This window comes from Salvia miltiorrhiza, chromosome 4, assembly GCF_028751815.1.
Source record: "Salvia miltiorrhiza cultivar Shanhuang (shh) chromosome 4, IMPLAD_Smil_shh, whole genome shotgun sequence".
NCBI lineage: Eukaryota > Viridiplantae > Streptophyta > Magnoliopsida > Lamiales > Lamiaceae > Salvia > Salvia miltiorrhiza.
The window spans coordinates 1,923,297-1,936,682 of record NC_080390.1 but is presented as its reverse complement, the minus strand read 5'-3'; positions in this window follow the sequence as shown (position 1 = coordinate 1,936,682).

The following is a 13,386-nucleotide window of genomic DNA, read 5'->3' as shown; positions in this document are numbered from 1 at the left end:
TTTCCTTCCCCACACAACTCTCCTCATTTGCTTCTTTCTCTTCACCATCAACCCTCCTCTCAACCTCCTTTGGTTTGCATGATTGCTGCTCTCTTCTTCCCAGTTTCGAGAGCCATGCAAACCTAAACCCACCCCTTTCTTCGTCTCCTTCCCTGTCTCCTCACCCATCTTTCATTTTTCTTTTCTAAACCCTCCGCCTTCTCCGTATACCTCTGACCCTCAGCATCTTTCTCTGGACCATTCTGCGATTCAGTTTCCACGCAGTGGTCTTATCTTCATCCTTCAGTCAAAATCCCACCTTTTTGATGTTGCCAAAAAGGGGGAAATTCTTAAGAGACTTATTCTCAAAAGACTGAAGACGATCAAGCAAAATGATCGTCCTATTTCATCAGGATGATCATGAGGAAGATACACCAAGAGGAAGAAACCTCAATTTAACGGAAAACAAGTGAGAGTGGAACAAGCTTAGGAACATTGAAGACACGAAGACAGAAGATGAAGATCAAGAAGTTCAAGGCGCAGCCAAGCAGACTGCTAGAGTCCATGGTTTATCCATGATGTTTTTGTTTTACTTTTTACTCCAATGTAAGTCTTGCTCTGTACCTAGACTGATGACTTATCAGTCCGTTTAATGAAATGAACTTCTTATTGATCTCACCCTGAAGACAATGACTCTTTGTCCAGGCTCTGATTTATGGTTATTTTTCTGTCTTCTTGCTGTTCTGTGTTTAGAACTGTTTTCGTTCTTGCTCTGAGTACAAGTTATTTAGGTTCTGTTGTTAAGGGGGAACAACTTTCACCCCTTGTCTAGAACTTGTACTGTGAGCTCAGTCTTTTTGCTGTCTAGAACTGCTGTGTGGTTTTGGCATCATCAAAAAGGGGGAAATTGTTGGGAACCTTGTGGAATATCCTAACCCTTGTTTTGATGATACCAAAATTCATAGGACTTAAATGTAATAGACTAGAATCGTTTTTGAACTCAAGTGTTAGAGTTCGTTTCTAGTTTAGTTGCGGTGTCAAAGACTGAAGACTGAAGACTGAAGAACGAAGACTGAAGACTGAAGACTGCAGTTACCAACTGAAGTATCAGTTGAAGAATCAGTTGAAGACTGATTATTTAATGCGCGCCATGGACTGATACTAAAGTCAAGTATCAGTTGAACATTCCTCCTAGAACTGATCTTCCAACGTTCAGAGGAAGCCACGTACGCTCAAGTACAGCCGCATTAAATGCAGAGATATCTCAATATCTTATCTCTGCAGAGGTCATTCCTATCTGGTGGTTACTTTTCAGAGATGTCACATCTCCTGTCCATCAAAGAGAGCCGTTTCCACACAGACAAGGAACCTCGAAGATTGAAGCCTCAGCCCAAATTCGAATTGCTCTCCAACGGAAGAAATCTTGAGGACGATTTACGCCAACGGATCTATTCAAGAGTTCTCCTACAAATAGCGCTCGAGGATCACTTCAATCTTCACCGATTCAACGACATAAGCTGAAGCTCTGCCGAAATAGCTACTCAGCCTAAAGCTTAAACCGCCCAAAGCTTGAATCGAAGAAGAGAATTCCAAAGCCAAAATCAGTCACTGCTGATTACATACATTCTCTTAGACCCTAGGCATATATTCTGTGTACCCAGAAGCCAAAGGTCAAACTTGCTTCAAAGAACTCGTTCTTTGTAAGTATAGTTGGCACTCGTTTAAACCTCTCCCCCATAAGAGTGTTTGAGTGACTCGGAGTTTCAGAAGGTGTTCTGAACTCTGATAGGGAAGTCTGAGCACGAGGTGTGCTTAGCAAGGAAATCCTGCGCGAGCTGTGTAGGTGCTGAAATCCTGCGCGAGGTGTGTAGGTAGGGAAACCTCAGTCGTCAACCCTGTTGGTCAACACTTATTTCGGTTAAACAGGTGTCTTGTTTGCGTGTAAAGTTTCGCTTCTATCTCTGACTGAGGTCCCTCTGATTGAGGTTTGTAGATAGTCATAAAAATAGCCTATAGGTGTATTCCCTCCCCCCATACACCTATTCGAGACCCCCCCGAACCTAACAAAATCAACCAAGCAAAGTTGCGATAAGTTTTTATTTTTTTTGATAAATTACACAAGTAAATAAAAAACATTTAAAGATCGCGCGACATATGACTCGAACTCGAACACAGGACCTCAGGTCTTAGACATTAACCTCCTACCACTAGGTCAGCACACGTACATTGGTTGCGATAAAGCCAACACGGCCCTATATATGTACTATATATTATATTTAATATATATTGTACAAATTTAGGTGTTGAATTGAATATTGAGCAATCTCTTTTTAGTTACTTGCATGTAAATGGATATATATATATATACAGCATGTTGACGTATTGATTGTTGTTCTTACATACATGTATGTTTAGTTTCACTGTATATATATAGTATAATATTAATGTATTAATTATATGTGACTATTGGAGCTTAATTAACTCGATTTTCGATTTTCGAAGCCCTTTCCATAAGGAAAACTATTGGACAATAATGTACGATTGTTGCATGTGGACTCCTTTATTTTTGTTTCTTCATTATAGGAAAGTTGTGTCCTTTTTCTAGCTTGCAAACTTGACATATATATCTCTAACTCTTAAATCTTTTGCATGCAATTCGATTGAATTTTGTCACCATTGTCTTGGCTGAATTATAGCTTGAAAATAAACCACGTCGTTTTCACACTTAAAATCGTTAATGAAATAACATCGTTCTAACCGAAAACAAGGTGTTTCAAATTTTGATTTTTAATCTTAATTAAATAAGAATTTTGGCCCAAGTTGGAAAATAAATCAAATTAATTAAAAGTAGAACACGAAGGTGAGAAAGCTAAATTCCATTGAATTGAAGCTGAATTAAATTGTTACACACTTTTTCACAATTACAATTTTCGCAATTATTACACACTATTACACAATTTTCGCAATTATTACACAATTTACTATTACACACTTTTACAAAAGTGTGTAATATTCACATAAAAAAAAGACTAATTTTCTCTATATTTTATCCTCATGGATATTTTTTTCTTTTACTAAATGAGAATGTCTAATTTGGCCTATTAACTCTAAATATTAACTAGTTATATAGTAACAATATTTAATACCACATGTGTGGCATACATCCATAATCATGTTACATTACCAACATGTCATTTTCTAATGTGACCCAAATTTTATTAATAAAAATAGATTAAATTGAATTAAAAGTTCAATTATTGTCGCATATTTTTAAGTTGGCGTCCAATTATCCATACATTTAATGACACGCATATATGTCACACATTTCTAGTTATGCCATCCGAATCCAAATGGGATCCTCTGTCCCAAAATATAGTGTGTACCACGTGTACCACTCTTCATTTCTTTATATTTATAAATTATTTTTTATTCCATTTTAATTTATTATGCTTTTATATATTATAAAGATAATTAATAAGGGTTCACTCATCCATTTAGGGTTTATAATTATTTTTTTAAATTTATTTGAATTAATAATAGATTATTTGGGTTCATTAATTCAAAGTTAGGGTATATAATTTTTTAAATTTTAATTTTTCCATGATAAATACTAATTAGAGTTTATAATAATATAATAATTTTTATTTTTATAAAAAACAATTTATAAAATAAAGAAATGAAGAGTGGTACACGTGGTACACACAATATTGTGGGACAGATCTTAATCACATGTCATTTTTGGCTGAAATCCGACCTTTTTAACAAAATCAGATTAAACGAAAAATTCAATAATTGCGAGACAAACTTTTATGTTAGTTAAGAGGGTGTTTGGCTGAGCTTATGAGCTCTTCAAAACAGCTTATAAGTTGTTCAGGAGCTTATAAGCTCATTCAAAGTGTTTGGCAAAATAAGCTCTTAAACAGCTTATAAGAGCATCCGCAATGGGCTTACTTGATAGCCTACTTGATAGTGGGTTGTGTTATTGAATAAGTAGTGCTGCATTGGTGTTACTTGATAGCCTACTTGATAACATTAGTTTTGATTTTTATGTTTTTCATTTAAATTTAATTGCTCAAATTTAAATAACACAATTTATTTCAAATTTAAATTGCATTAATTATAAAATCCTAAATATTACATAAAACTTAAATAAAATAAAAACAATTCCTAAAAATTAACTACTCTGGCCTTAGAGGTTCGAAACGTGCCCAAAGGTGCTCCACCAAATCATTTCGGAGCTGAGCATGTAGATGTCTATCTCGGAGAATTGTATCCCTCTGTTGGAATTTTTTTTTATTTGAGGCGCGTGCGCAGCACGCGCCGCTCGAGTGCTACACGAGCACTCGAGTACCCCTCCCCCCCGCAACGCTGCTACACGATGGCAACGCTTTACTCGAGTAAGCCATCGAGTAGAGCGTTGCCAATGCTCTAAGCTCCAAATTTAAGCTCCAAGAGCTTATAAGCTCCCAAAAAAATAAGTTCCTCTACCCCAACTTATTTTTTTATAATCTCATATGTAATAATTATTTTACAAATATTTTTCAACTATAATTTATAATTTTCATCATATATCATTCAAGTTCATTTCTCTTCGATTTTCTCTCTCTAAAAAAATATTTTCTCTCTCTAGCTTATAAGCTCAATTATCCAAACACTTTGACAATTTATAAGCTCTAAAAAACTACATCTTATAAGCTCTTGAAACATCTTATAAGCTCCAAGAGCTTATAAGCTCATTAAAATAAGCTTAGCCAAACACCCTCTAAGTCATGTGAAAATCAAAATTTAGTCAAAATTCAATAATTTATGAGGCACTCTCCTGTGCAATCGGTTGCATCGTGCAACTAGTTTCTGAATGACACTTCTTCAACATACAAATGACACTTGAAGATCTTCAAGTGTCATTTGTATGTTGAAGAAGTGTCATTCGAAAATGTTCAAGTGTCATTTCTCGAATGAAGTAGTGTCATTTTGGAAACTAGTTGCACAGAAGTATTTGTGATAATTTATATAAGTTATTGTCTCTTAATATCGATAATATATAATTGAATTCAAATCTAAACCTAGACCCAATCACACACAAATTTATATGATTAACATATAAAAACAATCAGAAATGGGTATCCGTAACTGAAAAGAACTCAAACTTTTAGTAGTCGAATCTGAATTTGATCTATTATCGGATTAAGCAATTAATTGCCATCGAGAGAATTTTTCAACAGTAAATTTGAGTTCTTTTTTTGCCTATTTAAATGCTAGAAAGTAGTTCTAATATTTAAATTTGATTAAAAGTGGTTAAAATGAACTATGATTGTTTAATTTGAATGTGTATTTTTCTAACCTTATCTTAAAATGTACATGTTTTAAGTTTTTTAATAAATTAAAGTTTAAAATGAAGCATACATCCAATTAAGCTTAGTTCAAATGACAAAGTTAAGGCACCCAAAAACTCTTTTTAGTTCAGTTTTTTCTCACTTTTGTGTGGATAGCGTGTGATTATTTTCCCACATTTATGTTGTAATTTTTATTTTATTTTAAATGAAGTATACACGAACCTAACAAAATTAATATTTTCATTCCATGTATCTCTCTCTGATTTTAATTTGATGTTGGACTTTTTTTTTTCAATTAATGTTATATTATCCTGATGATTTTTCTCATATTTATTTATTAGAAGATTGGAATCATGCGTGAAAGTCCTCATCGTGGAACCAAACTGTTCAAAAATTAAAAATGAAAACGACATCGTCGAACTCAACCCATCTTATGAAATTAACCATTCATCTCTAGTGGCTTCTTCTGTGTGTTTTGTGTGTGCGTGTTTTGTCACTTCGTGTGTGCATGTTCTGCGTGTATGTGTTGTTTATTTAATAAGTTTTGTATATTTTTTGTGAGCATGTGTTTTGTGCGTTTTGATTATTTAAGTTTTTTGTATTTTGTTTGATTTCCATAATAATATAGTAGTATAATTTTTTTCATCCCATTTTAATTTTTTTCCACATCGTTATCAATTTATTTAATTTCTATTATTCAAGATGTCGTGTTAGTTTCAATTTACTGAGAACTTAAATTGTGGTAAAATTAGCTAACGAGGCATTGCTCTAGTGGCAAAGTTGAGGCCCCAAAAACTCTCTTTTGTGAGGGGTCTTGAGTTCATCATGCCTGTGTGCTGTGAAGTTTTCCCACTTTAGGTGGTGTTGTTATTCCCGCCAATCACGCCTGTGTGCGGTGAAGTTTTCCCACAATTGTGCCTTCACTTTAGGTGGTGTTGTTATTCCCGCCTGCGTGCGGTGAAGTTTTTCCACTTTAGGTGGTGTTGTTATTCCCGCCTACGTGCGGTATAGTTTTCCCACAATTGTGCCTTCACTTTAGGTGGTGTTATTATTCCCGCCTACGTGCGGTATAGTTTTCCCACAATTGTGCCTTCACTTTAGGTGGTGTTGTTATTCCCGCCTGCGTGCGGTGAAGTTTTCCCACTTTAGGTGATGTTGTTATTCTCGCCTACGTGCGGTGTAGTTTTCCCACAATTGTGTGGTGTTGAGGTCCGCACACATAATTGATTATATTCAGATACCTCTTGTAATTCTAAATTAAAAAAAAAAACAAATTGTGGTAAAATTACTATAACAATAAAGTTTGTGTACTTTTTATATCTCAAACAGAAAGTTTGTTTACTTTCTAATAAGTTTATATTAATATTAGGGAAAAGGTGCAGATAAGCCCTCCTAGGTGTAGCCCTTATAGCGTATACCTCTCCATTCTCACTGTGCGTGCAACTAAACCCCCCAACTCAAGAAAAATGGTGCAAATACCCCCCTCGCCCTAACATCTGTTTTCTCACCGTTAGTCAACATTATTTTTTTTAAATTTTCTGTGGGGCCCATCTTCTTGAACGGCCAAACCCCTGCCCTCAACCTCGCCGGCCACTGCAACCCCAACGCCGGCACCTGCACTGGCATCAGCGACGACATCCGGACCTGCCAGTCCCTCGGCATCAAGGTGCTCCTCTCCCTCGGCGGCCAAATCGGCACCTACTCCCTCGCCTCCGCCAACAACGCCACCCAGGTCGCCGACGACCCAACCTTCGCCCGCATTTCCGAACTCCTCCACAATCCAGCCCTACAGCCCGGCCCCGACCTCGAAAAGGCCCTCTCCGAGGCGAAAATCAATCCAACTCCGGCTCTTTTACTCGGAATCTTCAAAAAATTTGATTCCAGTCCGAAACCCATGTTCACGCTCTTCAATTGGGTCCGAAAGCGGCCCGATTACGAATTCTCCATCGATGTTTTCAATGCCATGGTTGATTCTCTCGGCAAAGCCTGAGAATTCGACTCAGCTTGGTGCGTTATACTTGATCAGATTGAAGGAGATCCCAGCGAAAGACCTAATTTCGATACTTATGTTATCATGATTAGGAGATACGCACGCGCAGGTAATATTTCATTTGATTAAGGGATATAGTTTTGAACACTCGTAGTAATAATCCAGCTCAGTTTGTGTCTAATTGTGTCAAGCTCAGTTACTGCGTGTGTGTGTTCGCGCCAGCTTTCTTGCTGTAGGATTCTGTCTGCCAGTGCAGGTGCCGGCGTCGGGGTTGCAGTGGCCGGCGAGGTTGAGGGCAGGGGTTTGGCTGTTCAAGAAGGTGAAGAAGATGGGCCCCACAGAAAATTTTAAAAAAAAATAATGTTGACTAACGGTGAGAAAACGGAGGTTAGGGCGAGGGGGGTATTTGCACCCTTTTTCTTGAGTTGGGGGTTTAGTTGCACGCACAGTGAGAATGGGGAGGTATACGCTATAAGGGCTACACCTAGGAGAGATTATCTGCACTTTTTCCCTTAATATTATTGTTTCCTTTCGTTTTTTCAGTTAATTTTTATTATTGAGTTTGAGCTAACCCTTCAGTTAAAGTTATAATATTATGAGTTAACAACAACAACAACAACAACAACAACAACAACAACAACAACAACAACAATAATAATAATAATAATAATAATAATAATAATAATAATAATAATAATAATAATAATAATAATAATAATAATAATAATAATAATAATAATAACTATTTTTATAGAAAATTGAACAATTTTTTTTTTTTAAAAAAAACGCATAAAAATAGCTCTTTTTTACTATCAATAAAGTGTATACAAGTATGAATTTTCAAAAAATAGTTAAATTTAACATGAAGTTGTTTCAAATACGATTTTCTCAAGTAAATATAACACAATTACATCTTAAAATACGTAAAAAAATCTATGTTTATCTGTCATTAATTACTCGTAGAAAATCTATGTTTATATTATCGGTCATTAACCATTTCATTTTTAGTCCATTCATTCCTTTTATAACAGCCACAAGAGCTCAATATTTATTCCATCCATTTCCATTGATCACTCGATTCTCAAATTCATTCAATTTTTATTTAAATTCATTTGTGCATATCAACTATCACATTCCTTATACCCTTAGAAAAAGCTCATTAGTAATAGTAACAATAATATTTTATTTAAACGGCAATAGTGATATTCGCACATAAGAAGAAAGATATCATATCAGCTTTCGAATATTTAAACCTCCAAGTACTACTGATACTCATTTTTTAGTAAGTTTCTGTTTAATTTTCTCAGTTGACAGGTTGTTCGTCTTCTTTATTCCTAACCAATTGTCGGCCTATGTATGTTTGATGATCTCCTAAATATTTTTCCAACAAATTATAAAGAATAAAAATTTAAAATATGCCTTATTTTTTACTCCCTCCGTCCAACGAATCTTGACACGTTTGATTTCGGCACGAAAATTAAGGAATTGTAGATTATTGTTTTAAGTGTGCAGTTAATAAAGTATAAAAGTGATAAAGTAGGAGAGAGAATTCAAATGTAATAATTATTACTTTATTTAGAAATGTGTCAAGATTCGTGGGACGACTCAAAAAGAAATACTCCCTCCGTCCACAATTTAAAGCCCTACTTTCATTTAAATTTTTGTCCACAAATTAAAGCTCTATTTTGCTTTTTATACTATTTTACTCTTCTTTTTTTCCTATATTTTACTACCCTTTGCCGCTAATGGACCCACCTTAAAATATTTTTATCATTTTTATATTCTATATTTACTATACTTTATCATTAGTGGACCCACTCACAACACCTTTATCATTTTAGTCAACTATTTTTATCACTTTAGTCAACTACTCTTATATTTCATCTACATCACATTTTTCAGCTTTCTTAGTCTCTGTGCCCACACCAAAATAGGGCTTTAAATTGTGGACGGAGGGAGTACGTGTTAAGATTCGTGGGGCGGAAGGAGTAAGTTATATATAAAAAATATCTTTTTTTTATATATATAAATTAAGTATTCTAGGGGGATTTGCTTAAATGCCCAAGTTTGTAAAACTAAATACTCCCACTATCCACTTTTAATTTTTGCTACGCTACATGCCTATTCTTATTTTTTAATATTTTCTTCGTTCTTGAAAATTGTGATTTATTATTGTATTGAGATGTCTCTGAAAATTGTGATTTTTTTCTTATTTAAAAATAATTTCACAAATTTTTTTCTCACTATTTACAAAAAGATGAAAAATCCAATCTTCATTTAGATATAACTATCACATTTTTTCTTAAAATTCGTGTCACATCGTGTCCCAATTTGTAACGACGAATGGAGTATATTTGTTAGGACCCGTGTCAAATTAGGGGCACACTTTCATGCAGTCATAGGATTTTGATATGTACTGTTTTTTTATTTGTACTTCTTTTTCTTACTTTCATTCTTTAATTTCCCACTAACTCTTATGTTTCCGTCCACAATTTTTTATTCGGAATGAGAGATTCTAATTGATTCCACGCTATAGAAAATTAGATTTCACGTGATATACATATATTTTAGATAAATTTGTACTAAAATGTGGATGTGAATGAATTGTCAGATATAGTACGATCATCAAACAACGTTTTGAAAAATTGAAACAATATTTTCACGTTACACTCAATAATTGAAAAAAAAAAAAAATAGAAGTATATATTGGATGTTATTGGTTAGCAACGAAATAGAACATCACAATAATAATCCTATATATTATAGCAAAATAAATCTTATCTTACGTGGCATCGTATAATCACTTCATTCTAATTTTCCTCAATTCTCATTCATTCTTATTTATTTATATATTTCTAATCAAATTTTACATTATATCAAAATAAATATTATCCTACGTGGCATCGTATAATCACTTCATTCTGATTTTCCTCAATTCTCATTCATTCTTATTTATTTATACATTTCTAATCAATTTTTACATTTAAAAACTATTAAATAATCATATAAATTTATAGATAAATTCTATACTATTAAATAATCGTATAAAACTATTAGATAAAGTCTGTACTATTAAATAATTGTATAAAACTATTAGATAAATCCAACATATCCATTTAATTATAAATCCTACATATCCATTTGATTATCGGAACCCAGCCAAATTAAAACACATTAGCACTTCGAGAATCCATTCGTCTGTTTTCAAACGCCTGAAATCTCTCTCAACCTCATACCAACTTTTCTTATATATATAAACTCAATGACCAACAAGAACTTATCATACCTCACAATTCACCTTTTTTCACTCGAAAAATTTAACTTAATAAAATGATGGCATCCAGAATAGGAACCCTTATACCCACTTAATTGAGATTGTTCCAAGTGTGACTAAAACTTAAATAAAGTATACCAATAAATTAATTCACGAAAAGCAATCAATTCAAATGTCAATTCATTTTTTAGAAAAGATATTCTTCAACTAAATATACCAATAAATTAATTCACGAAAAGAAATCAATTCAAATGTCAATTCATTTTTTAGAAAAGATATTCTTCAACTAAATATTATAAATAAATAAAATACATGCCTGTGCCCAATCTATCTATATATACATAATAGCAAAATAAATCATATCCTACGTGGCGCCATATAATCACTCTATTTTAATTTTCTTCAATCTTCATTCATTCATATTTTTTTTTCTAAATTTTTAATCAATTTCCATATCTAAAAAAGATATATATTTGTATTTTATTTTATTATATAATATTAGTTTAAGTTTATCACATCATACTCACAAATTAATATGTATATATATAATACGTTTATATATAGATGTATTTACTTAAATAATTAACTATATATATATATATATATATATATATATATATATATATATATATATATATATATATGATTGAATATGATTTCAAATTTCACGATGTTGTTTAAAGGTTGAGACGAGATTATTCTCATAACTTAATCATAGTTTCACAAATTCTAGACAAAATGATACTCACAAGTTATAATCTTCAAGCTCCATACAGGATGATGCTCAAAATTTAGATGTGGTATTTCAAACTCCAAAGAATATGATTTTCAAAATTTTGACGTTCAAATGTCATATGTGGTCTTTAGAGCTTCATATGATTATCTGGTCTTATTAGGTCCATATGAGATGATACTCAGATGACATATGTTTAATTAAATTATTTCTTATCCATGAAATTTAAAGAATTTGAACAAACTTAATACTCCCCCCGTCCCCCAAACATCTTCCTAAGAGAGGATGACACGGGTTTTAATAAAAGTTAGTTATGTACATTTGATAAGTGGAGAATGAGTCCCACAAAAAGTGAAATTATAACAGTGATAGTTAGTGAAAGTGGAGAACGAGTCCCACAAAAAGCAAAATTGTAAGAATAATAATTAGTGAAATTGTTTTCAAAAATAGGTTAGGAAGATGTTTTGGGGACGAACCAAAATAGAAAAAAAAAAAGATGTTTGAGGGACGGAGAGAGTAAATATTATCGATATAAGATTAACAACATATGCGACACATCAATCGTACATCATATCATACTTTAAATTTTCTTATTTTTTTCTTCTAAAATCTTCAATCCCACATCAACTTTTTATAAACTTCATCAAATGGATATTTATATAAGGGTTAAGTATCAATTTGGCCCCTAACGTAGAGGCCCCGGTAGCTATTAACACCCTATGGGCCGGGGTGTGTCAACTAAACCCCTAAAGTCTATAATTTTCGTCAACTTGGCCCCTCACCCTAACGGAGCGTTAACTCCATCCGTTTTATATTTTTTTTTAATTTTATTCTGTGGCCCTCTTCTCTTCTTCCCCAGCCACGCGATTTCTGGCGAGGTTACCGGCTATTTTCGACCTTGACCCCCCTGTTTCGATCTGTTAGGAGAGGTGAGAGAGAGAGTCGTGAAGAGAGAGGGAGAGCGGCGACGACTTTTGCTGTTGTTGCCGGAGGTCGAAACTGGAGGCGAAGGCACGGTGTTGGTGAACCTGATCCCGCTCTTCCTGTTGCAGGCCACCCTGCGTTTCCATAATTCCAATTTTGCAGAAAATTAGGTTTTGTTTTGGGGGAAATTGAAATTGAAATTGGGGGAAACTGAAATCTAAGGTTTGGGGAAGAACCTCCGGCAAGAAACGGGGACGATTCCGGCTTTGTACTGAGCGAAGTTGGTGGCGGTCACGGTGATTGAACTGGTGAGGCACCGCTTCTCGTCGGCGCACCGGATCTCGTGGCAGGAGACACAGTTGAGGCCGCTGTTGAACAGGCCCGTGCTTAGCGCGGCGGTGTTCGTGCCGTACCCCTGGCTGTAGAGCTTCTTATACCCACATGGTGCGTCGTTTTACACCAAAAATATCCGGCAGTCAGCCGGTATGCCCACACTGCGCAGACAGCAGTAAGCAAAATCGTCTCCCAAGGGACTGGCGAGAATTTCTCCAATTAAAGTCTGCAAAGTAACCACGAAATTTTGAGAAGAAAATATGGAAATTACTAAACTTAAAATTAAATAAATAAAATCCGAATAAACCAATTTTTCCAATTAATCAAAAGATGAATAAAAATTCCAACAATTAATAAAAGAATTCCAGCAATCAATTAAGTCCACCCTAGCTCAATTATTCCGATCATCGATGCAAAAATAACTTTAAATCATGCAAACAAACCAGTTATAATCACCGAAGACGCTTCTGACGTGATCTTATTTCTCCTTAATTATTCGGTAACCAGGAAGACGCTTCACTAATTACTACCCTAATCGACTGACAACCGTAAGAGACGCTCTATAGATTTAATGAGCCGATAGCATTAATATCTAGAGAAACCCGATTCAAAACCAATAAACTCTGACGCAGGATTATTGAATTAAGACTGCTTTTCCCTTGACCCTGATGTGTCAATTTACCACTAATCAAACCTAAACCACAATTACGGATGGCCGGTTCAATTGGCTATATAATTAATTCTAACCCAATAAATATTTGCAACTATCTAATGGATTAAAACAATTAATATCATTAAACATGAAGAATCGCAGATGCAA